The sequence below is a fragment of the Aquarana catesbeiana genome, linkage group LG04, assembly GCF_042186555.1.
Source record: "Aquarana catesbeiana isolate 2022-GZ linkage group LG04, ASM4218655v1, whole genome shotgun sequence".
Lineage (NCBI taxonomy): Eukaryota > Metazoa > Chordata > Amphibia > Anura > Ranidae > Aquarana > Aquarana catesbeiana.
The window spans coordinates 310,368,028-310,396,025 of record NC_133327.1 but is presented as its reverse complement, the minus strand read 5'-3'; the positions used below and the strand labels follow the sequence as shown (position 1 = coordinate 310,396,025).

The 27,998-nt window shown below is 42.7% G+C and overlaps 1 protein-coding gene and 1 long non-coding RNA gene across 5 annotated transcripts in view; one reads left to right on the top strand and one right to left on the bottom strand.

Moving 5' to 3' along the window:
• LOC141140039 (cyclic GMP-AMP synthase-like) overlaps window positions 1-27,998 on the top strand; it is an 89,485-nt gene that overhangs the window by 12,528 nt on the left and 48,959 nt on the right. The window lies entirely within an intron of this gene.
• Window positions 38-27,773, bottom strand: LOC141140041 (uncharacterized). Of its 3 annotated transcripts, none has more exons than XR_012243887.1 (2): window positions 27,585-27,773; window positions 38-11,599 (listed from the first exon to the last, which is right to left on the bottom strand). It is a non-coding gene; the product is annotated as an uncharacterized lncRNA (long non-coding RNA). The 3 variants fall into 3 exon arrangements; XR_012243888.1 differs by having other exon boundaries at window positions 38-11,300; XR_012243889.1 differs by having other exon boundaries at window positions 38-11,300; window positions 27,632-27,773.

Genomic DNA, 27,998 nt, shown 5'->3' with positions numbered 1-27,998 from the left:
ATTATAATAATAAAGTAAGTCAAATTCATAACGTATATAAAATGTGTAACAAGTTTATTTAAAAGTACAAAATACAGACTCTGGTTGACATGTACCAAAAATCGACATATAACATCATCCATGGTTAAAAAACGTGTCATCAATAATGTCCATATGAATACCCCAATGCATTTCGACCCATTGGTCTTCTTCAGGGGGGTTTTGTATTCTAGGAAAATATGTCACAGTTAGAGTTTAAACTTATAACCTTAGTCAATATGTAAAACATTTACACAGCATTTAGCATTGATAAATAACTGTATTACATTGTATCTATGGAGGTATATTTACCATTGAGTGGATGATATGGTGAAGATGCACCAACCAAACCAGATTGTTTAAAAGCATGAAGGCCTAGAGATCCCAGAGGCCGCACATATCCCTCCGTGCATCCCAGGCACATCCGCAATCCATTGGACTTGCAAGGGGTCACACATTTGGACAGGGGAAATGACGGGGGCAGAGCACCTGCCATTGTATATAGAAAAGACTTGGTTAGGAACCTTAGTAGTATTGTTCTCAAAATATCTAGTGCCGTAGGGCAATAGCTAATTAGCCCTCAATGGAGTGATTGCTTGTATATATGTATATTACTGTTAATCAAACCTATTACTCGGAAGTATGTATTTAATTGATAGTATAATAATTAAAGGATACAAATAATGAAAAATGTGCATGAATAACGCATGATGGGTGATAGAAGGATGTTAAGAATAATAAATCCAATTAGAGCATGGATGGAGAAAGTGAATGTGCTGATAGTGCCATGGTGATGATGATGGATGTGAAGTGATCGTGTGGGAATGCACTGTGAGAATTAGTGTAAAAAGAAAAGAACTAACTAAATCAAACCAAACTGTGATAAAAACTAAAAATGTGTATGGGTGCCAGTGAACAGATCAAGCCAATTGTTAGGAGTGTATGGGGTGAATGTAGAGGTTGGAATGGTGAACATGTGTATGAATAGTGATGGCTAGAGGTGAAAAGACAATTGTACTAAGTGAGTGTATCCAAAAAATAGTTAGTTAGTGATGGTATTATTAATGATGTTAGAATCGATATCAGCTATAGTGGGTAAACTAAACATAGCACTTACCTAGTGCTGGATGCTTCTCAGTATAGTGGCAGCTTTACAAGGATACAACTACAGAGCATCCAAGAACTGCCAATTATATAATCACAGGGGGCTAACCTACGACTTGCAGGTGAGGAACTCCTCCCCAACGTGCCAATCCTCACATGTCCATGGCGCCGATTGACGGCGTCTGTGTGGCCCCCTCGGCGTTCCGGAAGGCGGAAGCCCCGGCAGCCGCCGTCACCTCCGACGCAATTGCGTGACGTCACGACGCCACGCGCGTGCGCGAAGAAACCCGCACGCACGCGACGTCACTGATGGTCCGGAGGTGATCGCGGGACGCCGCCGGCACGGGGGGAGCTCCCCACGACTGCCCTTAGGCAAAAGTCTTGTCGTGGAGACCATAAGGGGGAGAATCGCAAAAGCATAATGCGTCTCCCCCCCCCCCGTGCCGGGAAGTCAAATGGAGATGGGAATGCCACCCCGGGATACACAGCGGACACAGCAGTCCATGGGCAGTGAGCCTTACATGCCAAAACAAAGTGGTGTGGCCACATAAATGTTGTAGTTCATAAATTTGAAAGTAGTAATGTATATCTAATATGTCAAGATGTTAAAAAATACATTAAAAAGGCCAGGAACATATACAAAAAACCAACAAACCAAAAAGGTCAGAAGATGGGGAGGGAAAAAAAGTGTTTTCCTTCATCTCAGGAGCAATGTTCTCCCATGCCTACATGGTAGATATGTTCTACACCAGGCAACATTCTCAAACCATTGGAACAAGGAGCCAATTGGAGCGAGGATGGGGAGGGGGAAAAGTGATTGTTTACCCCCATCCCAGGAGTGATATTCTCCTATGCCAATAATTGGTGAGTGCAATCGTACTGGGCAACATCTTCAAACCGTTGGGATATGTCCTGGCTCGTATGGGGTCTCTCATGTGCTAGAAGGGGAAACGGGTGTTTAACCACCCAAATAGAAGAAAAACAATGGAAAAACACATATACGAGAGCGCCCAGGCTGCACAACCCAAATGTATACAGAAAAGACAAGACAAGGATTCCCCAAGGGGGTTTTTTAGGCAGCAATACATTGAATGTTATTATAATAATAAAGTAAGTCAAATTCATAACGTATATAAAATGTGTAACAAGTTTATTTAAAAGTACAAAATACAGACTCTGGTTGACATGTACCAAAAATCGACATATAACATCATCCATGGTTAAAAAACGTGTCATCAATAATGTCCATATGAATACCCCAATGCATTTCGACCCATTGGTCTTCTTCAGGGGGGTTTTGTATTCTAGGAAAATATGTCACAGTTAGAGTTTAAACTTATAACCTTAGTCAATATGTAAAACATTTACACAGCATTTAGCATTGATAAATAACTGTATTACATTGTATCTATGGAGGTATATTTACCATTGAGTGGATGATATGGTGAAGATGCACCAACCAAACCAGATTGTTTAAAAGCATGAAGGCCTAGAGATCCCAGAGGCCGCACATATCCCTCCGTGCATCCCAGGCACATCCGCAATCCATTGGACTTGCAAGGGGTCACACATTTGGACAGGGGAAATGACGGGGGCAGAGCACCTGCCATTGTATATAGAAAAGACTTGGTTAGGAACCTTAGTAGTATTGTTCTCAAAATATCTAGTGCCGTAGGGCAATAGCTAATTAGCCCTCAATGGAGTGATTGCTTGTATATATGTATATTACTGTTAATCAAACCTATTACTCGGAAGTATGTATTTAATTGATAGTATAATAATTAAAGGATACAAATAATGAAAAATGTGCATGAATAACGCATGATGGGTGATAGAAGGATGTTAAGAATAATAAATCCAATTAGAGCATGGATGGAGAAAGTGAATGTGCTGATAGTGCCATGGTGATGATGATGGATGTGAAGTGATCGTGTGGGAATGCACTGTGAGAATTAGTGTAAAAAGAAAAGAACTAACTAAATCAAACCAAACTGTGATAAAAACTAAAAATGTGTATGGGTGCCAGTGAACAGATCAAGCCAATTGTTAGGAGTGTATGGGGTGAATGTAGAGGTTGGAATGGTGAACATGTGTATGAATAGTGATGGCTAGAGGTGAAAAGACAATTGTACTAAGTGAGTGTATCCAAAAAATAGTTAGTTAGTGATGGTATTATTAATGATGTTAGAATCGATATCAGCTATAGTGGGTAAACTAAACATAGCACTTACCTAGTGCTGGATGCTTCTCAGTATAGTGGCAGCTTTACAAGGATACAACTACAGAGCATCCAAGAACTGCCAATTATATAATCACAGGGGGCTAACCTACGACTTGCAGGTGAGGAACTCCTCCCCAACGTGCCAATCCTCACATGTCCATGGCGCCGATTGACGGCGTCTGTGTGGCCCCCTCGGCGTTCCGGAAGGCGGAAGCCCCGGCAGCCGCCGTCACCTCCGACGCAATTGCGTGACGTCACGACGCCACGCGCGTGCGCGAAGAAACCCGCACGCACGCGACGTCACTGATGGTCCGGAGGTGATCGCGGGACGCCGCCGGCACGGGGGGAGCTCCCCACGACTGCCCTTAGGCAAAAGTCTTGTCGTGGAGACCATAAGGGGGAGAATCGCAAAAGCATAATGCGTCTCCCCCCCCCCCCGTGCCGGGAAGTCAAATGGAGATGGGAATGCCACCCCGGGATACACAGCGGACACAGCAGTCCATGGGCAGTGAGCCTTACATGCCAAAACAAAGTGGTGTGGCCACATAAATGTTGTAGTTCATAAATTTGAAAGTAGTAATGTATATCTAATATGTCAAGATGTTAAAAAATACATTAAAAAGGCCAGGAACATATACAAAAAACCAACAAACCAAAAAGGTCAGAAGATGGGGAGGGAAAAAAAGTGTTTTCCTTCATCTCAGGAGCAATGTTCTCCCATGCCTACATGGTAGATATGTTCTACACCAGGCAACATTCTCAAACCATTGGAACAAGGAGCCAATTGGAGCGAGGATGGGGAGGGGGAAAAGTGATTGTTTACCCCCATCCCAGGAGTGATATTCTCCTATGCCAATAATTGGTGAGTGCAATCGTACTGGGCAACATCTTCAAACCGTTGGGATATGTCCTGGCTCGTATGGGGTCTCTCATGTGCTAGAAGGGGAAACGGGTGTTTAACCACCCAAATAGAAGAAAAACAATGGAAAAACACATATACGAGAGCGCCCAGGCTGCACAACCCAAATGTATACAGAAAAGACAAGACAAGGATTCCCCAAGGGGGTTTTTTAGGCAGCAATACATTGAATGTTATTATAATAATAAAGTAAGTCAAATTCATAACGTATATAAAATGTGTAACAAGTTTATTTAAAAGTACAAAATACAGACTCTGGTTGACATGTACCAAAAATCGACATATAACATCATCCATGGTTAAAAAACGTGTCATCAATAATGTCCATATGAATACCCCAATGCATTTCGACCCATTGGTCTTCTTCAGGGGGGTTTTGTATTCTAGGAAAATATGTCACAGTTAGAGTTTAAACTTATAACCTTAGTCAATATGTAAAACATTTACACAGCATTTAGCATTGATAAATAACTGTATTACATTGTATCTATGGAGGTATATTTACCATTGAGTGGATGATATGGTGAAGATGCACCAACCAAACCAGATTGTTTAAAAGCATGAAGGCCTAGAGATCCCAGAGGCCGCACATATCCCTCCGTGCATCCCAGGCACATCCGCAATCCATTGGACTTGCAAGGGGTCACACATTTGGACAGGGGAAATGACGGGGGCAGAGCACCTGCCATTGTATATAGAAAAGACTTGGTTAGGAACCTTAGTAGTATTGTTCTCAAAATATCTAGTGCCGTAGGGCAATAGCTAATTAGCCCTCAATGGAGTGATTGCTTGTATATATGTATATTACTGTTAATCAAACCTATTACTCGGAAGTATGTATTTAATTGATAGTATAATAATTAAAGGATACAAATAATGAAAAATGTGCATGAATAACGCATGATGGGTGATAGAAGGATGTTAAGAATAATAAATCCAATTAGAGCATGGATGGAGAAAGTGAATGTGCTGATAGTGCCATGGTGATGATGATGGATGTGAAGTGATCGTGTGGGAATGCACTGTGAGAATTAGTGTAAAAAGAAAAGAACTAACTAAATCAAACCAAACTGTGATAAAAACTAAAAATGTGTATGGGTGCCAGTGAACAGATCAAGCCAATTGTTAGGAGTGTATGGGGTGAATGTAGAGGTTGGAATGGTGAACATGTGTATGAATAGTGATGGCTAGAGGTGAAAAGACAATTGTACTAAGTGAGTGTATCCAAAAAATAGTTAGTTAGTGATGGTATTATTAATGATGTTAGAATCGATATCAGCTATAGTGGGTAAACTAAACATAGCACTTACCTAGTGCTGGATGCTTCTCAGTATAGTGGCAGCTTTACAAGGATACAACTACAGAGCATCCAAGAACTGCCAATTATATAATCACAGGGGGCTAACCTACGACTTGCAGGTGAGGAACTCCTCCCCAACGTGCCAATCCTCACATGTCCATGGCGCCGATTGACGGCGTCTGTGTGGCCCCCTCGGCGTTCCGGAAGGCGGAAGCCCCGGCAGCCGCCGTCACCTCCGACGCAATTGCGTGACGTCACGACGCCACGCGCGTGCGCGAAGAAACCCGCACGCACGCGACGTCACTGATGGTCCGGAGGTGATCGCGGGACGCCGCCGGCACGGGGGGAGCTCCCCACGACTGCCCTTAGGCAAAAGTCTTGTCGTGGAGACCATAAGGGGGAGAATCGCAAAAGCATAATGCGTCTCCCCCCCCCCCGTGCCGGGAAGTCAAATGGAGATGGGAATGCCACCCCGGGATACACAGCGGACACAGCAGTCCATGGGCAGTGAGCCTTACATGCCAAAACAAAGTGGTGTGGCCACATAAATGTTGTAGTTCATAAATTTGAAAGTAGTAATGTATATCTAATATGTCAAGATGTTAAAAAATACATTAAAAAGGCCAGGAACATATACAAAAAACCAACAAACCAAAAAGGTCAGAAGATGGGGAGGGAAAAAAAGTGTTTTCCTTCATCTCAGGAGCAATGTTCTCCCATGCCTACATGGTAGATATGTTCTACACCAGGCAACATTCTCAAACCATTGGAACAAGGAGCCAATTGGAGCGAGGATGGGGAGGGGGAAAAGTGATTGTTTACCCCCATCCCAGGAGTGATATTCTCCTATGCCAATAATTGGTGAGTGCAATCGTACTGGGCAACATCTTCAAACCGTTGGGATATGTCCTGGCTCGTATGGGGTCTCTCATGTGCTAGAAGGGGAAACGGGTGTTTAACCACCCAAATAGAAGAAAAACAATGGAAAAACACATATACGAGAGCGCCCAGGCTGCACAACCCAAATGTATACAGAAAAGACAAGACAAGGATTCCCCAAGGGGGTTTTTTAGGCAGCAATACATTGAATGTTATTATAATAATAAAGTAAGTCAAATTCATAACGTATATAAAATGTGTAACAAGTTTATTTAAAAGTACAAAATACAGACTCTGGTTGACATGTACCAAAAATCGACATATAACATCATCCATGGTTAAAAAACGTGTCATCAATAATGTCCATATGAATACCCCAATGCATTTCGACCCATTGGTCTTCTTCAGGGGGGTTTTGTATTCTAGGAAAATATGTCACAGTTAGAGTTTAAACTTATAACCTTAGTCAATATGTAAAACATTTACACAGCATTTAGCATTGATAAATAACTGTATTACATTGTATCTATGGAGGTATATTTACCATTGAGTGGATGATATGGTGAAGATGCACCAACCAAACCAGATTGTTTAAAAGCATGAAGGCCTAGAGATCCCAGAGGCCGCACATATCCCTCCGTGCATCCCAGGCACATCCGCAATCCATTGGACTTGCAAGGGGTCACACATTTGGACAGGGGAAATGACGGGGGCAGAGCACCTGCCATTGTATATAGAAAAGACTTGGTTAGGAACCTTAGTAGTATTGTTCTCAAAATATCTAGTGCCGTAGGGCAATAGCTAATTAGCCCTCAATGGAGTGATTGCTTGTATATATGTATATTACTGTTAATCAAACCTATTACTCGGAAGTATGTATTTAATTGATAGTATAATAATTAAAGGATACAAATAATGAAAAATGTGCATGAATAACGCATGATGGGTGATAGAAGGATGTTAAGAATAATAAATCCAATTAGAGCATGGATGGAGAAAGTGAATGTGCTGATAGTGCCATGGTGATGATGATGGATGTGAAGTGATCGTGTGGGAATGCACTGTGAGAATTAGTGTAAAAAGAAAAGAACTAACTAAATCAAACCAAACTGTGATAAAAACTAAAAATGTGTATGGGTGCCAGTGAACAGATCAAGCCAATTGTTAGGAGTGTATGGGGTGAATGTAGAGGTTGGAATGGTGAACATGTGTATGAATAGTGATGGCTAGAGGTGAAAAGACAATTGTACTAAGTGAGTGTATCCAAAAAATAGTTAGTTAGTGATGGTATTATTAATGATGTTAGAATCGATATCAGCTATAGTGGGTAAACTAAACATAGCACTTACCTAGTGCTGGATGCTTCTCAGTATAGTGGCAGCTTTACAAGGATACAACTACAGAGCATCCAAGAACTGCCAATTATATAATCACAGGGGGCTAACCTACGACTTGCAGGTGAGGAACTCCTCCCCAACGTGCCAATCCTCACATGTCCATGGCGCCGATTGACGGCGTCTGTGTGGCCCCCTCGGCGTTCCGGAAGGCGGAAGCCCCGGCAGCCGCCGTCACCTCCGACGCAATTGCGTGACGTCACGACGCCACGCGCGTGCGCGAAGAAACCCGCACGCACGCGACGTCACTGATGGTCCGGAGGTGATCGCGGGACGCCGCCGGCACGGGGGGAGCTCCCCACGACTGCCCTTAGGCAAAAGTCTTGTCGTGGAGACCATAAGGGGGAGAATCGCAAAAGCATAATGCGTCTCCCCCCCCCCCCGTGCCGGGAAGTCAAATGGAGATGGGAATGCCACCCCGGGATACACAGCGGACACAGCAGTCCATGGGCAGTGAGCCTTACATGCCAAAACAAAGTGGTGTGGCCACATAAATGTTGTAGTTCATAAATTTGAAAGTAGTAATGTATATCTAATATGTCAAGATGTTAAAAAATACATTAAAAAGGCCAGGAACATATACAAAAAACCAACAAACCAAAAAGGTCAGAAGATGGGGAGGGAAAAAAAGTGTTTTCCTTCATCTCAGGAGCAATGTTCTCCCATGCCTACATGGTAGATATGTTCTACACCAGGCAACATTCTCAAACCATTGGAACAAGGAGCCAATTGGAGCGAGGATGGGGAGGGGGAAAAGTGATTGTTTACCCCCATCCCAGGAGTGATATTCTCCTATGCCAATAATTGGTGAGTGCAATCGTACTGGGCAACATCTTCAAACCGTTGGGATATGTCCTGGCTCGTATGGGGTCTCTCATGTGCTAGAAGGGGAAACGGGTGTTTAACCACCCAAATAGAAGAAAAACAATGGAAAAACACATATACGAGAGCGCCCAGGCTGCACAACCCAAATGTATACAGAAAAGACAAGACAAGGATTCCCCAAGGGGGTTTTTTAGGCAGCAATACATTGAATGTTATTATAATAATAAAGTAAGTCAAATTCATAACGTATATAAAATGTGTAACAAGTTTATTTAAAAGTACAAAATACAGACTCTGGTTGACATGTACCAAAAATCGACATATAACATCATCCATGGTTAAAAAACGTGTCATCAATAATGTCCATATGAATACCCCAATGCATTTCGACCCATTGGTCTTCTTCAGGGGGGTTTTGTATTCTAGGAAAATATGTCACAGTTAGAGTTTAAACTTATAACCTTAGTCAATATGTAAAACATTTACACAGCATTTAGCATTGATAAATAACTGTATTACATTGTATCTATGGAGGTATATTTACCATTGAGTGGATGATATGGTGAAGATGCACCAACCAAACCAGATTGTTTAAAAGCATGAAGGCCTAGAGATCCCAGAGGCCGCACATATCCCTCCGTGCATCCCAGGCACATCCGCAATCCATTGGACTTGCAAGGGGTCACACATTTGGACAGGGGAAATGACGGGGGCAGAGCACCTGCCATTGTATATAGAAAAGACTTGGTTAGGAACCTTAGTAGTATTGTTCTCAAAATATCTAGTGCCGTAGGGCAATAGCTAATTAGCCCTCAATGGAGTGATTGCTTGTATATATGTATATTACTGTTAATCAAACCTATTACTCGGAAGTATGTATTTAATTGATAGTATAATAATTAAAGGATACAAATAATGAAAAATGTGCATGAATAACGCATGATGGGTGATAGAAGGATGTTAAGAATAATAAATCCAATTAGAGCATGGATGGAGAAAGTGAATGTGCTGATAGTGCCATGGTGATGATGATGGATGTGAAGTGATCGTGTGGGAATGCACTGTGAGAATTAGTGTAAAAAGAAAAGAACTAACTAAATCAAACCAAACTGTGATAAAAACTAAAAATGTGTATGGGTGCCAGTGAACAGATCAAGCCAATTGTTAGGAGTGTATGGGGTGAATGTAGAGGTTGGAATGGTGAACATGTGTATGAATAGTGATGGCTAGAGGTGAAAAGACAATTGTACTAAGTGAGTGTATCCAAAAAATAGTTAGTTAGTGATGGTATTATTAATGATGTTAGAATCGATATCAGCTATAGTGGGTAAACTAAACATAGCACTTACCTAGTGCTGGATGCTTCTCAGTATAGTGGCAGCTTTACAAGGATACAACTACAGAGCATCCAAGAACTGCCAATTATATAATCACAGGGGGCTAACCTACGACTTGCAGGTGAGGAACTCCTCCCCAACGTGCCAATCCTCACATGTCCATGGCGCCGATTGACGGCGTCTGTGTGGCCCCCTCGGCGTTCCGGAAGGCGGAAGCCCCGGCAGCCGCCGTCACCTCCGACGCAATTGCGTGACGTCACGACGCCACGCGCGTGCGCGAAGAAACCCGCACGCACGCGACGTCACTGATGGTCCGGAGGTGATCGCGGGACGCCGCCGGCACGGGGGGAGCTCCCCACGACTGCCCTTAGGCAAAAGTCTTGTCGTGGAGACCATAAGGGGGAGAATCGCAAAAGCATAATGCGTCTCCCCCCCCCCCGTGCCGGGAAGTCAAATGGAGATGGGAATGCCACCCCGGGATACACAGCGGACACAGCAGTCCATGGGCAGTGAGCCTTACATGCCAAAACAAAGTGGTGTGGCCACATAAATGTTGTAGTTCATAAATTTGAAAGTAGTAATGTATATCTAATATGTCAAGATGTTAAAAAATACATTAAAAAGGCCAGGAACATATACAAAAAACCAACAAACCAAAAAGGTCAGAAGATGGGGAGGGAAAAAAAGTGTTTTCCTTCATCTCAGGAGCAATGTTCTCCCATGCCTACATGGTAGATATGTTCTACACCAGGCAACATTCTCAAACCATTGGAACAAGGAGCCAATTGGAGCGAGGATGGGGAGGGGGAAAAGTGATTGTTTACCCCCATCCCAGGAGTGATATTCTCCTATGCCAATAATTGGTGAGTGCAATCGTACTGGGCAACATCTTCAAACCGTTGGGATATGTCCTGGCTCGTATGGGGTCTCTCATGTGCTAGAAGGGGAAACGGGTGTTTAACCACCCAAATAGAAGAAAAACAATGGAAAAACACATATACGAGAGCGCCCAGGCTGCACAACCCAAATGTATACAGAAAAGACAAGACAAGGATTCCCCAAGGGGGTTTTTTAGGCAGCAATACATTGAATGTTATTATAATAATAAAGTAAGTCAAATTCATAACGTATATAAAATGTGTAACAAGTTTATTTAAAAGTACAAAATACAGACTCTGGTTGACATGTACCAAAAATCGACATATAACATCATCCATGGTTAAAAAACGTGTCATCAATAATGTCCATATGAATACCCCAATGCATTTCGACCCATTGGTCTTCTTCAGGGGGGTTTTGTATTCTAGGAAAATATGTCACAGTTAGAGTTTAAACTTATAACCTTAGTCAATATGTAAAACATTTACACAGCATTTAGCATTGATAAATAACTGTATTACATTGTATCTATGGAGGTATATTTACCATTGAGTGGATGATATGGTGAAGATGCACCAACCAAACCAGATTGTTTAAAAGCATGAAGGCCTAGAGATCCCAGAGGCCGCACATATCCCTCCGTGCATCCCAGGCACATCCGCAATCCATTGGACTTGCAAGGGGTCACACATTTGGACAGGGGAAATGACGGGGGCAGAGCACCTGCCATTGTATATAGAAAAGACTTGGTTAGGAACCTTAGTAGTATTGTTCTCAAAATATCTAGTGCCGTAGGGCAATAGCTAATTAGCCCTCAATGGAGTGATTGCTTGTATATATGTATATTACTGTTAATCAAACCTATTACTCGGAAGTATGTATTTAATTGATAGTATAATAATTAAAGGATACAAATAATGAAAAATGTGCATGAATAACGCATGATGGGTGATAGAAGGATGTTAAGAATAATAAATCCAATTAGAGCATGGATGGAGAAAGTGAATGTGCTGATAGTGCCATGGTGATGATGATGGATGTGAAGTGATCGTGTGGGAATGCACTGTGAGAATTAGTGTAAAAAGAAAAGAACTAACTAAATCAAACCAAACTGTGATAAAAACTAAAAATGTGTATGGGTGCCAGTGAACAGATCAAGCCAATTGTTAGGAGTGTATGGGGTGAATGTAGAGGTTGGAATGGTGAACATGTGTATGAATAGTGATGGCTAGAGGTGAAAAGACAATTGTACTAAGTGAGTGTATCCAAAAAATAGTTAGTTAGTGATGGTATTATTAATGATGTTAGAATCGATATCAGCTATAGTGGGTAAACTAAACATAGCACTTACCTAGTGCTGGATGCTTCTCAGTATAGTGGCAGCTTTACAAGGATACAACTACAGAGCATCCAAGAACTGCCAATTATATAATCACAGGGGGCTAACCTACGACTTGCAGGTGAGGAACTCCTCCCCAACGTGCCAATCCTCACATGTCCATGGCGCCGATTGACGGCGTCTGTGTGGCCCCCTCGGCGTTCCGGAAGGCGGAAGCCCCGGCAGCCGCCGTCACCTCCGACGCAATTGCGTGACGTCACGACGCCACGCGCGTGCGCGAAGAAACCCGCACGCACGCGACGTCACTGATGGTCCGGAGGTGATCGCGGGACGCCGCCGGCACGGGGGGAGCTCCCCACGACTGCCCTTAGGCAAAAGTCTTGTCGTGGAGACCATAAGGGGGAGAATCGCAAAAGCATAATGCGTCTCCCCCCCCCCCCGTGCCGGGAAGTCAAATGGAGATGGGAATGCCACCCCGGGATACACAGCGGACACAGCAGTCCATGGGCAGTGAGCCTTACATGCCAAAACAAAGTGGTGTGGCCACATAAATGTTGTAGTTCATAAATTTGAAAGTAGTAATGTATATCTAATATGTCAAGATGTTAAAAAATACATTAAAAAGGCCAGGAACATATACAAAAAACCAACAAACCAAAAAGGTCAGAAGATGGGGAGGGAAAAAAAGTGTTTTCCTTCATCTCAGGAGCAATGTTCTCCCATGCCTACATGGTAGATATGTTCTACACCAGGCAACATTCTCAAACCATTGGAACAAGGAGCCAATTGGAGCGAGGATGGGGAGGGGGAAAAGTGATTGTTTACCCCCATCCCAGGAGTGATATTCTCCTATGCCAATAATTGGTGAGTGCAATCGTACTGGGCAACATCTTCAAACCGTTGGGATATGTCCTGGCTCGTATGGGGTCTCTCATGTGCTAGAAGGGGAAACGGGTGTTTAACCACCCAAATAGAAGAAAAACAATGGAATGCATTGGGGTATTCATATGGACATTATTGATGACACGTTTTTTAACCATGGATGATGTTATATGTCGATTTTTGGTACATGTCAACCAGAGTCTGTATTTTGTACTTTTAAATAAACTTGTTACACATTTTATATACGTTATGAATTTGACTTACTTTATTATTATAATAACATTCAATGTATTGCTGCCTAAAAAACCCCCTTGGGGAATACATAATTACATTGGTCCATGTATAAAATACCTGTAATTATTCTTTGAAAAGATATCTAAAGGCTTTTTTACATTTTTGTTGGAGTAGGGAAGGGTTGGAACAGCTGTCTTTTGGATGATTTTTAGCCCCTTTTAGGGTACATGTATGTGTAATCCTAAGCAGTCCTAGGCCAATTTGGTGATATGATCCCATGTCAGAGATCAGTAGCTCCCGAATTACGTGACTGAACTGGAGATAACTAAAAACTGGAATTTTCAAACCTCTTTTTACACAGGTTAGGCAGGATACGTAGCGGGAGGGGGAGGGGACATTTTAAACATAATTACTGTTAGGTCCTGTTTACATTTGTCATAGAAACAAGCATTTGGGGCGTGATTTTGCCACTCCCTGAATGCTTAGTAAAGCAGCCTCTAATGTATAATATGGGCGGAGCTGTTTACATTTGAAAAACATTTAGCATTTGAGTCACTTCTCGTCACTGTGCAGCAAAAATTAAGCCATTTGTTGAGTTTAGGAGTTGAAGCTCGTCAACTTCTTCCATTCAAGTCTAAATGCGCCTGTAGCTTTTTTTTTTTTTTTTAACAGAAAAGTTTTTATTTGTCTCCTATCGGAGATAATTCAAACATACAAACATATTTACAAAGAACATAATGTTGCTACATATGTCAAAACACATATCTAAACAATTGCATATTTCCAAGTCATACAATCTCAGATTGTTTTAGGTCTTATAAAACGAGAGAGCAAGAGAGAGCAAAAGAAAAAGAGAGTGAAAGGAGAGGGAATCTTTAATCTAAGTGGCCAAACATTGACACACGAAGAAATAGGGGTTTTAGACAAAGGATTAAAATATGCACCCTCCAAGAATTTGCACAAGTTTCAAACCTATTTAGGAATTCAGAAATTTGTGAGGAAACTTAATATTGCCAAGTACATCGCAGGAAATCCACCAAGGCCGAGACATATAGGATCTTGTGATGAAGAGATTGTCCATAGCACACTACGAAACAAATCTGTTTTCAATCCAACACTAAAGAACAATAAGTACACTGAAGTTTTAAAAAAAGTAGTTTTAGATGATATTAAAGTTTTAAAGATCAAGAAGAAAGAAGAACCAAGCCACATAAGGAGCGGTATTAAGAAACTTACCAGAAGGAAAGACTTGGTTATACGACCAGCTGACAAAGGAGGGGGAATTGTGATTTTATCGAAAGAACAATATCACAACAGTATGACTAAGATGTTGGGAGATGAGACGACTTATAGCAGACTATTAAGCAACCCGATGTTTAAGTGCAGAAAAGCACTAGAGAAGGTGGTGTGCCTAGGAGTAAAGAAAAACATACTGAATAAAAAAGAAGCCAGATTCCTGATACCTGACTCCTGCAGAACCCCGATCATATACTCATTGCGGAAAATACATAAAGACAAAAGTGATCCACCACCAAGACCGATAGTGAACGGCATAGACTCATTGACATCAAGGATCGGGCAATATATAGATGTTTTTTTGCAGCCAGCGGTCCAGAACACAGAGGCATATCTCAGAGATACCAAGCAGATGTTACAAATATTAGAAGACACCCCGAAAGAAGAAGGTCCTTGGATTTTGGCTACCGCGGATGTTTCATCCTTATATACAGTGATACTTCACCACCAAGCATGCAAAGCCGTAAAATGGGGCCTTAGGCTATATACCAAGCTACCATGCGTTCAAAGGAAGTTCATAGTGAAATGCCTAGACTTCTGTCTAAAGAACAACTATTTCTGGTATGATAAGAATTACTATCACCAACAGACAGGGGTAGCGATGGGAGCCAAATTTGCCCCAAGTGTGGCAGGCCTTTTCATGGCCCAGTGGGAGGAACAAAATGTCTTCAGCAACAGACCCACCGAACTAGCCATCTACAAGAGGTATATTGATGATGTCTTTATACTCTGGAAAGGTGAACTAGGCCAACTTACCAGTTTTCTGGAAAACCTTAATATAAACGACAGAAATATTAAATTATCCTGGGAGACCAGTGAAGAAAAGGTTACATTTTTAGATCTAGACATCATACAGGAAGATGGGAAATTATGGTCACGCACGCACTTTAAAACAGTAGATAGGAACAGCTATCTCCCGAGTGACAGCTGTCACCACAGAAACTGGCTGTTTAATGTCCCCAAAGGTCAACTTATGAGGTTAAGATGGAATTGCACCCATCTAAATACGTATTTGGAACAAGCAGAATTGATTGCACAGAGATTTACCAACAAAGGTTATGATCAACAATTCATAAGAGACAAGATATCCGAAGTAAAAGAGATGGACCGAAAATAACTAATCAGAGACAAAACCAGAACAGAAACGACATCCACGGTAGCACCATTAATCCTGGATTTTAATGCCCAACATAAAAGAATTGAGAAGATTATTAAGAGACACTGGCACATACTTTTAGCAGACAAGGAATTACAGGAAAAATTACCCCCCAATCCCAGATTTATTTATAGAAAAGCACCCACCCTTAGAGATAAAATTGTGAAAAACGTTATCGATCCACCAAAGAAAATATTGTCCTTCTTTACGCGGAACGTTTTTTTCCCCTGTAAAAAATGCTTTGCATGTTTGAGAACCAGGCGCCCCAATGAGAAGAAATTCCACTTTTCGTTGAATAGTACAGGAGAGACATACGAAATTAAAGATTTTATCTGTTGTAACACGGAAGTAGCGGTATACGCCCTAGAATGCAGCTGCGGCCTACAGTACATAGGCCGCACGAAAAGACCCCTCCGGGTAAGGATCAAAGAACGTGAATAATATCTTAAAGGGGTATGATAAACACAGTGTATCTAAACACGTCCTGCTGTGCCACAATAAAGACCCCACACAGCTAAAATTCTGGGGAATTGAACCGTATGTCAGGCACTGGCGGGGGGGCCATAAAGTGAGGACTCTCAGCCAGTTCGAATCCAAGTGGATTTTCACTTTAGATACTTTTGCACCTAGAGGTTTGAATATCAAGTTTGATTTGAATTGCTTTTTAAGTGACTTTTAATTAGTAGTGTACACATCTATCTCTTTACACACCCCATCTGCCCCCTTTTTTTACCCAATTTTACAATACCTTTAGGAACATGTCTTGGCCCTTTTTTCTCTCTCTTTCCCAATGCCCTCGGCCACTCTTCAGAAAATCAGATTACATTTGTATGTTATTACCTTTTTTACCTTTTTTATCTCTCTTTCCTCCCTTGGATATTGTATTTTAGTCCAGACCATATGTATATACATGAGATATTATGTAAGGGTAGATGTATATATGAAGCGAATAAGCCTATTCCATCACCCTCCCACGGAATTTCTATTTTATTTTTAAACAATAAGATTTAATATAGGAATTTTTTCCCCCTTTTTATATGTATTGTTTATATATATATATATATATATATATATATATATATATATATATATATATTTTTATATATATAAATTTTTTATATTTTAAGTAACTTAGTTCTTTTAAATTATTTTAATGATTTTTATTTATTAAATAAATATCTTTATTAATTTTTTAATATATTTCTTGTGTACTTTAACTGGCAGCCTTTTATTACCTGTCAGCGCGCTTAGCAAGATTAAATTATTTCTACAGGCTATATCACTAAAACGGACAGCGGTTCAGCAAGAGTAAACTATCTGTAATATAAATAGTTTTTACATAATATACCATCGAAAATGGATCTCCTTCCATAGGACTAGGCTGTATCCATGTGTAGCTACATATCACCATGGAAACATACAGCTAACCCGATATCCTCCTACTTAATCTTAGCCTTTACTAACCAAAAAGATGGCCGCGCACATGAGATACCTAATAATGGCCGGCGCGGCTACAAGAAAATGGCTGCCCATTAATCTCTATGGGAGAGACTATTTAAGACCACAATGAGCCTATTTTGTTTATCCCCTGAAGAAGTCACGTGATCGGTGATGTCACATGTGGGGATGGAATAGGCTTGTTCATAATGCTGGAAGCATTACGAGCTCGCTGCTCGTAGGAGATAGGCATTTGATCTGTATACTGCTCAATGTGAGTACTTTTTACCTATGTTTTTGAATAAAGCGACCCCCCTGTTCAAAACATACTTCACTATATGGTATCTTTGTCTTGCATATCCACTTTCTTATATACATCTGAGTTGTGGAGGAGGAGCTAGGACCCGCACTGGTCTAGGACCCCAGCTAGGACCATAGCTATATACATCCAGCTGCCATAAGGATCTTGGAACGCTAGCAAGCGTGGACATAGGGACGTGATTGAGGCTCAAGATCCTGCGCTTTTAGCGACTACCTCTGCGGTTGACCTAGCACCGCTAGGTAGGGGGCCATTACCCACACTAGTGTATGTTGCACGAAGAGGACACAGAGTGTATTGCATCCCAAAATACCTCACTGCTCTGTTTTTTTGAGCACTGTTGTCTGTGCACTTCTATAAGACCACCAAGGCAGGGACAGGGGAAATCCCAGAGGAAAGGGGGGGGGGCAGGAAGAGGGGGGGGGGGAGACTAGAGGTGGGAAGGGGGGGGAGGGAGCGTTCCAGGGAGAAGTTTAACATGTGTTCCACAGATTACTAAAGCGCATCTCTATTGTTTGGACCAAGCTCCCCAAATCTTGGAGAATTTTTTGGGGCATTTACGGTTGATATATGTGATTTTGTAAAGTGGTAATATGGAGTTTATCATATCCTTCCATTGGGTTACTGTGGGGGGATCAGGTTGCTTCCACCTGAGGAGAATAGCCTTCCTGGCATAGAATGAGGCGTAAAAAACAAACAGTCTTTTGTGCACACTAGGTATAAGATTGTCACACACCCCAAGCAGTAGAACAATCGGACTCCTTTGTATATTTAGATTACCCACTGTATTAATAACCTCGACCACCTCTGTCCAAAATTTTTGTATAACCGGGCACTCCCAGACTACATGGATAAAGGTACCCAGTTCCCTCGTACATTTCGGACATCTGTCCGTTTGTGTCGGGTATATTCTAGACAATCTCTGTGGCGTGTAGTATGTTCTATGAATAAATTTGAGCTGAATAAATCTATCCCTTGCCGAGATCATAAGGGGGATATATTGTTGCAGACCTTCCTCCCAATCATCGGGAGCAAGGTCTGGAACGTCTCCCTTCCATTTATCATATAGTCCTGTTTCCCCAGTCTGCTCCTCAGTTAGTATCTGAGTATATAGGGAGGATACGATTCGATCTATATTTTTGGAGATGAGAAGCCTCTCTACCCCATGTGATTGCAAAGCGACACCTCCTGGATATTGGGCCTGTACTGCATGCCGCAGTTGCAGATAACGGAAGAACATTTTTGGGGGAAGTTGGAAATCATTTTTTAGAGTGTCATATGGGATGATTCTACCTCCGGACCAAACTTGTTGCATTATTTTAATTCCATATCTCGCCCACAGGGCCGGATCTGGAACTGTTTGGAGATGTTTTAGTTTGGGGTTGCCCCACAGCGGTGTGTAAGGGAAAATGGTATTAGGTTCAGCAATCCTCTTTGACATCTGTTCCCAGACCCCAACCGTCGTTCGCATCGAAATTGTCATGTCCACATGTGCCTTAGCCCCTTTAAAGACCAGATTACTCAGAGCTGAGTATGAACCCAGTATTGCAGTTTCAAGATTAAGTGAGGGGTTAGATTTCGGTTGGGAGAACCACCAACGGACAGTGACTACAACTGCAGCCCAATAATATTTTCTAAAGCATGGGAGTGCCAAGCCACCCAATGATAAAGGGAGCTGAAGGGTGGTCTGTGCTACTCTAGGAGCAGAGCCCCCCCATACAAATGTATTAAAGACCTGATCTAGCTTATCAAAAAAAGATTTGGGGATAGGGACTGGAGTGTTACGGAATACGTAGAGGAATTTGGGGAGGAACGTCATCTTTAAGAGATTAACCCTACCTACTGGTGATAGGGGATGGGATTTCCAGGCCTGACAGCGGGTAGTAAGTTGGTGTAGGATTGGATATACATTGTCTGTCAAGTACATATGTATTTAAACTTAGAGACCAAAACTAGTGGGTTTGAAGGGTCCATATCAGGTACGATCGGAGACAATGAAAATATAATGGATTTAGTCCAGTTGATCCGAATGCCTGAGAAGGATCCATAGTGATTGATAATTTCAAGGGCTGCGGACAACGATGCCGACGCATCCGGAAGGTACAGGAATGCATTGTCAGCATATAATGAAAGCCTCTCAGTCAGCGGACCAACCTTTATTCCCCCAATCCTCGGGGATGCTCTGAGCAGAATAGCCAGAGGCTCAATGGCTAGGGCGAATAAACCCGGGGACAGAGGGCACCCCTGTCTGGTTCCTCTTTCTAAAGAAAATGGGGGAGAGAGCATTCCATTCGTTCAGACTCTTGCTGTGGGGTTGCTGTAAAGGAGTTTTATCCATGAGATAAACTGGGGGCCAAAATTAAAGCGTTCAAGCACCTGCCACAAGAACCTCCACTCTACCGAGTCGAAGGCCTTCTCGGCGTCCAGAGAGGCCACCACTCCCGGGGATTGCGACTTCCCTGCATGAGAGATATTAGTGTACAGTCTACGTAAATTTATGTCCGTACCCTTGCCTGGCATAAAGTCTGTCTGGTCGCCATTATTTATAGAAAGGATAACCGAGTTGAGCCTATTTGCTAGGATTTTGGTAGTTATTTTGGCATCTACATTTAGAAGTGATATAGGGCGATATGATGTACATGATGTGGGGTCTTTATTGGGTTTGGCTATAACTACAATCACAGCCTCTGACATTGAGGGAGGGAGGGAACCTTCTTTTAGCATTGCGAGGAGCAGCCTGTGAAATATAGGGAGGAGAATTTCGTTGTTTGTCTTATAGAATTCTGCCGGCAGGCCATCGGGGGGCCTGGAGTTTTTGCTGACTGAAGTGATGCCACTGATGTCTGGACCTCTTTCAGAGTAATTGGTGCGTCTAGTGTATTTCTGGCCTCCATAGATAATTGGGGGAAGTCAATCTGGTCTAGGAAGGTGCACATAGCTTCCTCAGTAGAGGTGGCCTTAGAGGTATATAGCTGTTGATAGTATTTTGCAAATTGCCCATTTATTGCAGTGGGATCAGAATGGATCACTCCCATGTCATCCCTTATATGGGCAATGTGTAGTGAAGAGGAGCGCTCCTTGGCCAGCCAAGTTAGCATTCTACCTGTCTTCTCTCCTTGCTCAAAGATTCTTTGCGATTGAGCCAACAGCTGTTTCTTAGTGGTCTCAATCCGCAAAAGAGAGATCTCTCTATGTAAAGACTGCATAGCATTGTATATTAATACATCTTTAGTGTGCACGTAATTGTTTTCCAAAAGGAGAACCTTTCTCTCAGCTTCTTCCAATGCCATCCGGGTATCCTTCCTAACCCTCCCAATTGCCGTTTTGTATTGTCCCCTAGTGTATGCCTTAAAGGCATCCCAGAGCGTAGGAGGGGGGACCGTGCCCTCGTTAAGCGCCCAATAGATCCCCAACTCGCCCTCCACCAGGGGGATCACCCTCTCATCCGCAATCCAGGGCCCCGAGAGCCGCCAAAGGGCAGTGCCCATCGGAGAGTCTGTTTGCATTTTAAGTAGGAGGGGAGCGTGATCTAAAATACCCCGCGGCAAAATTTCCACCTCTTGTATTCGGGAGAGCAGAATGTCAGATGTGTACACCAGATCAATTCTAGAGAAGGACGCATGCGCGGCCCTAGTGATATGTGTACTGTCTCTCCCCCGGATGCCTCAACCTCCACACATCAGTAAATCCATAATTGTCAGCCCACTGTGCCAAGGGGGTCACACCTGAGGGTCCCACACCAAGTCTGTCCAGGTCTGGATTTGGGGTCATATTAAAATCTCCGGTCAGGAGTACTCCGGCCGAAGGATACTGAGCTATTATTGGGGTGAGTTTCCTAAGGATCTCTATCGTGGCTGGGGGGGGATATATATGCCTACTATCAGTAATTCTATTCTGTCACACATTGCATGTATGGCCACATATCTTCCATCTGGATCTAACTGAAGATCCAATAGAGTAAACCCCACTGACTTATGGACCAAGACGCTGACACCCCGGGAGTATGAGGAATATGTAGAGTGATAATATGCACCAACCCACGGTCTCCGAAGTGCCAGCGTCCTGCTCCCCACCAGGTGAGTCTCCTGAGACACACATAAATGCGGGTTATATTTTTTCAGGAAATTAAAAACCAGGGACCTCTTAATTTTGGAATTTAACCCTCTAACATTCCACGATAATACTGTCAGTGGTGGCATTGGTGCTCCGTCAAAGATAAAACAGAATGGCAGCCAGCCCCTCGGGGTCAATTTAAATGTGAGCAGGAAGAAAGAAAAATAAAAAAACATACACATATTTCCCTGAGTATTAGCTAATAGATCGCTCATGCCATCTAGTGGAGAGAGATCAAACCAGCCCTGATCTTCAGTAAAGTATACCTCAGCACGAGATATTAAGCATATGCAGCAACAAAAAAAGAAAAAAAAAGAAAAAAATATCAAAAGTTTCAACTCGGAGCAAAAACTTGTGCTCACTTTCCATCCCCCCCTCCCCCACCCCGCACCACCCCCCAAACTTCGGCGTGCTTCTTTCCCAGAAACTGTCATGGCAATTGCCAATTGGGGAGATGAACAAGAGGGGACCTGAGTGTTACAGTACATACAGTAAGTCCTCCCATTAAAATAAAAGGATAAACGTTCCCTGCAGAATAAAGAACTGATATCACCCGGAGAAATAAACACATTCCTCCGGGGGCACATAACTTGAACCTGTATTAACCGTGAGTACATATAATCAGAAGGAATGCTTTGAAGAAAACAGACACTGAAGGTGTTCTGCCTCAGATCTTCTCTGGCTGCACGTGTGTTATTTGTAAGGCCTTGTATGAGGTATAGGTCCGCCTGCACCCCCATGCTCCCAGGGACCATGAGGCCCCAGCCATCACCTCTTCAGCCAGCCCCCATGGGAACAAAAGGGTCACCAGCCCAAACCAAACTAATGTCAGTGACTACCAGGGTTCCAAAAATAAATGCAGCCATAAAGCCAGGGTAATAGAAGCAAACCTTGTGCCTGCGGCAGATCATCAGTGTCTCTGAGTGGTTTCCAGCCATTGCGACGCTTCTTCAGGGGAAGTAAAAAATCGCACCTTCTCCCCATCCTGGACCCGTAGCCTCGCCGGGAATAACATACTATATTTTATCTTCTTGTTGCGTAGGTTAAGTTTCACTTGATCAAATGAACATCGTTGCTTTTGGGTATCTACTGAAAAATCCGGAAAGATCATTAATTTAGCCCCCTCATATCTCAGCTGCTCAACCTTCCTTGATTCACGGAAGACAAGGTCCCGGTCCCTGAAGTTCAATAATTTGAGGATAAATGTGCGCGGAGGAGCTCCCGGGGGCCCCCGGGCAGCAGGCGTTCTATGTGCCCTCTCCACCACAAATACATTAGAGGTAGCAACTCACGTAGGAGGTTTTCAGTGAAGGTCGTGGGGTCAGCTCCCTCAGCCCCCTCCGGAAGGCCCACCACGCGGAGGTTATTCCTCCTGTTTCTATTCTCTGCGTCCTCTGCACGAGTTTCAAGGGACTTAATTTTTGTTTGCAGCGTGCGGAGTGAGACTGTATGGTCTCGCAGTACATCTTCTGTGTCCCCCACGCGGCGTTCGGCCTCAGTGAGGCGGGACCTGAATGTGTCCATGTCTCGCCGTATGAGACTGATATCAAGCTGCATCTGCTCGATTTTCCCTGTAAGGGTAGATTGGCAGTTGGTGATTGCCTGCATAAGGGCCTCAAAATTAGATGAACACTTACATAATGTCCTTTTCACTGCCACTGGTTCCTCCACAGTCTGAACCAGTCTTCTGAACTATCTGGTTGCAGAGAAGAGGTGAGGCTAGGGGATTCATTGGCTCTTGTAGAGGAGTTTTTAGCAAACTCCATGCGGGCTTTAATGTGTCTTGCACTGAGGAGAGGCTTCCGTCGGGCCACTCTGCCATAAAGCCCCGACTGGTGGTGGGCTGCAGTGATGGTTGACTTTCTACAACTTTCTCCCATCTCCCGACTGCATCTCTGGAGCTCAGCCACAGTGATCTTTGGGTTCTTCTTTACCTCTCTCACCAAGGCTCTTCTCAGTTTGGCGGGACGGCCAGCTCTAGGAAGGGTTCTGGTTGTCTCAAACATCTTCCATTTAAGGATTATGGAGGCCACTGTGCTCTTAGGAACCTTAAGTGCAGCAGAAATTTTCTCTGAGCTTTTCAGGCAGTTCCTTTGACCTCATGATTCTCATTTGCTCTGACATGCACTGTGAGCTGTAAGGTCTTATATAGACAGGTGTGTGGCTTTCCTAATCAAGTCCAATCAGTATAATCAAACACAGCTGGACTCAAATGAAGGTGTAGAACCATCTCAAGGATGATCAGAAGAAATGGACAGCACATGAGCTAAATATATGAGTGTCACAGCAAAGGGTCTGAATACTTAGGACCATGTGATATTTCAGTTTTTCTTTTTTAATAAATCTGCAAAAATGTCAACAATTCTGTGTTTTCCTGTTAATATGGGGTGCTGTGTGTACATTAATGAGGAAAAAAAATGAACTTAAATGATTTTAGCAAATGGCTGCAATATAACAAAGAGCGAAAAATTTAAGGGGGTCTGAATACTTTCCGTCCCCACTGTATATATGTATATATATATATATATATATATATATATATATATATATATATATATTGTAAACAAAGATGGTGGCTGATCTACATGTATATAAAAATCAACATGGCAACACAGATGTAATGCTCATAAGTCCAGGACTTCCATGATATAAAAACCACAACAGAAGTCCCTAGACCATACCCAACGCGTTTCAGAATCCCTTCTTTCTTCAGGGGTGTATATGTAGATAAAGCAGATTATTTATGTTGACAAAATATTGTAGAGAACAAATGTATCAGCCACAAGATATGTTCTTTTAATCTTGAAGCATCAAAAACACATCATAAAAGCATGTTAAGGCAGTAAGCGTTTTAATGTGTGTTGAAGCCGAAGCAAGTGTAAATGAGCCCTAAAAGTGTCACTTTCAGGAGCATTTAATGTATTTTTTCTGTCTCTAAACACCCCTCATTGTTAGCTTATGTGTCCATGCACACATAGCCGTTTACAGGTGTTTAGAGGCAGAAATGAAAACTTCACTGCCAGCATATTCAGAAGCAGCAGCATTTTGGCATAAAAAAAATGCATGACGCCCCTATACATGTCTACACCCTAGACATGTTTAGCGTTTGCACGTTAATTCATTACAATGGTCACAATAAATTATTCTGGACAATGAAATGAATTAACGCCCAAGCACTTGACACATGTATATGCGCCTAAATGTGTTTTAGAAAATGCAGCTTTAGCCATATTTTTGACACTGCTTTTTTCCTGCCAGGAGAAAGGCATTCAGTAGAGCCAGTGTGCACAAGGCTAAAGGTAACCACAAGATGTCGCCATTTAACCACAAATAATACACTTAGAAGCCTCAGATATTTGATAAAAAATGAAAGGGTAGTTTTAAAACTAGGGAACAAAAGCACAGTTTAGTGTAGTTATGTAATGTTCAATATAATATATATATATATATATATATATATATATATATATATAAACTTAAAAATGGTATTATATATTCTTTAAAAATATCAAGAATGTATTCTAAAATAGAACTGGTATCACCACCTTAAACTGTATTCAAAATAAATGCATGAAAATGTTTTTTTTTTTTTTTTCATGCACCATGCATTGTTGTGCATTGTGGCACAGGTGTGTTGTGGTGGTCCATTGGATTTCCATCCAAAATTGATGGCACTGCAGTACACCAGTGCATGTGCGTGTGTTACTACAATACCCACGTGTGAACAGGCTCATAGTATGGATTTCACTTGTATGTAATCTTTTAGGCACTACAAATGTACCTGAATTAAGTCAGAAAAGAAGAATGGTCACAAAAATAAAATTTTTGACTTACCTTAAAAATCCTTTTCTTGTTCCATATATGCTGCTACCTTCAAGTGATTGAACAGTGGCATAAAGAAAGCTGCAGGGTCATCCCTCATATACCCCTTCTGCTCCCAGCAAGCATAAGTTTGGTAGCAAGCAATAGAAAGGACATAGAGTACAGAGGGGAGGGACGCATTTCCTGTACTGTGCCTATGGGAATGTTTGACCATTCTTCCAGAAGTGCATTTGTGAGGTCAGGCACTGATCTTGGACGAGAAGGTCTGGCTCACAGCCTCCACTCTAATTCATCCCAAAGGTGTTCTATCGGGTTCAGGTTAGGACTCTGTGCAGGCATGTCAAGTTCCTCCAAGTTCCTCTCGGCAATCATCTGGGACACGTCACAAGTCCCAGATGATTGCCCGGCCAGTCACGGCACGCGGCGCGGCTCACGCATACACAGTGGGTGCCCGGCTGTGTACCCACAGTCGGGTGTCCGCAGTTACAATGCCGGCGCCGCAGAGAGGAGGGGAAGACGAGCGGGGCTTCATACTTCCGCATCACTGGACCGTGGGACAGGTGAGTGTCCGATTATTTAAAGTCAGCAGCTTCAGTATTTGTAGCTGCTGACTTTTTTTTTTTTTTTTTTAAGCAGAACTCCGCTTTAAGATCAACAGCACAACCATTGGTCCCTTCACACATGCCAGGGTGCTGAGTGTAATCCTTGACTCTGACCTCCCCTTCAACACCCACATCCAATCACTGGCAAAATCGTGCCGCCTTAACCTCCGTAACATCTCCAGAATTCGCCTCTTCTTGACTAATGACACCAAAAAGCAGTTTATTCACTCCGTGGTTATTTCCCACCTCGACTACTGCAACTTTCTCCTTAATGGCCTACCCTTACACAGGCTATCCCCCTTCAGTTCATTATGAATGCTGCTGCTAGACTCATACACCTCACTAAGTGATACGTGACTGCTGCCCTTCTCTGACAATTCCTTCACTGGCTTCCACTTCCCCCACCCTATAAAATTCAAAATACTAACCACAACATACAAGGCCATCCACAACATCACCTCCAGCTACCTCACCAATCTCATCTGCAGATATTGCCCAAAATCCTCCCCTCCTCTCCTCCCAGGACCTCCTGCTCTAGCTCCCTTGTTACCTCCTCCCACGCTCACCTACAGGACTTAACTAGAGCCTCTCCCATCCTCTGGAACTCACTACCCCAGGAATGTCCAATCAGCCCCTACCCTGTTCACCTTTAGGAGATCCCTGAAAACTAATTTATTCAGGAAAGCCTATCCCACACCCACCTAAGCACTATACCCGAGCCACCCCCATAAAATCATGCCCCGCAGCTATTACCTTTTGTACCACCTCCCCCTCCCTTTAGAATTTAAGCTCCATGAGCAGGGCCCTCCTGTCCCTTCTGTATTGAACTGTATTGTAATTGTGCTGTCCCCCCTCAAAATTGTAAAGTGCTGCGCAAACTGTTGCCACTATATAAATCGTGTATAATAATAATTCACAGACTTGCTGCAGAGCATAAGGGACAATGAATGTGCATGAGAAGGACGCCATAGGCTTTTGTACAAACAGTACACAGATATTCCCAATAAGAATTATTTCCAGATCACTGCAAATCAATATAGGTCAATGGCCATAAGGGATCAGGTTGCCATAGGCTTTTGACAACCAATACCCAGTAAAATATTAACAATAAAGTTGCTCACAGATCTACTGCAGTAGCTGTTAATGACCATTCCTGACTAGGTCACCATATGCCACTGTACAACAGAATACAGTGAGATGTTACAAACGATGTGTACTTACAAGTCACTGCAGGGCAGGAAGGTTAATGGTACTGTATTACAAAGTCACTATAGGCTACTGTAACAACATTATTCCGTGAGACATTACCTGCAAGGGTCACTCACAACTACTGCAGAGCAGGAGGCCTATCTGTGACAAGTCCACCACAGGTCTCCGTATAACAGTACAAAGTGAGACATTACCCACAAAGGATACTCACAGCCCACTACATAGCAGTAGGGGATAGTGGATGTTCAGGACTAGGTCACTACAAGCTGCTGTATCCCAAGTACACAGCAGGGCCTTACCAACACAGGGTCAGGACTTTACGCCTTAAGATCCTTAAGGTCCTTACTGTGACGTTCACTGCTGTCTATCACATCAGGTTAACAGCAGCGGCTCTCGGAATGCGCCTCCTCCACAGCGGCTGACTGCAATCTGTATGCCTCTATGCCTTGACTAACCTGGTGCTTGTGAGTGTATCACTGTGCTGTTTTGCCTTTGTCCTTATTTTACTAGTTCATTGCGCAATGATATGCTTTCTTGTTTATTTTGCATAATCCATCACATGCTGAGACTACAAAGGGAAACTAAGCGCAAGTTAACAATATTGCTTCATTTGGAATAAGAGCCTGTTGATGATAAAGCCATGAATAGGATTGACATTTAATAGTAATTAACCCTCTAACTTCAAAAGATGGATGGACTGCTGGGCTAATTAT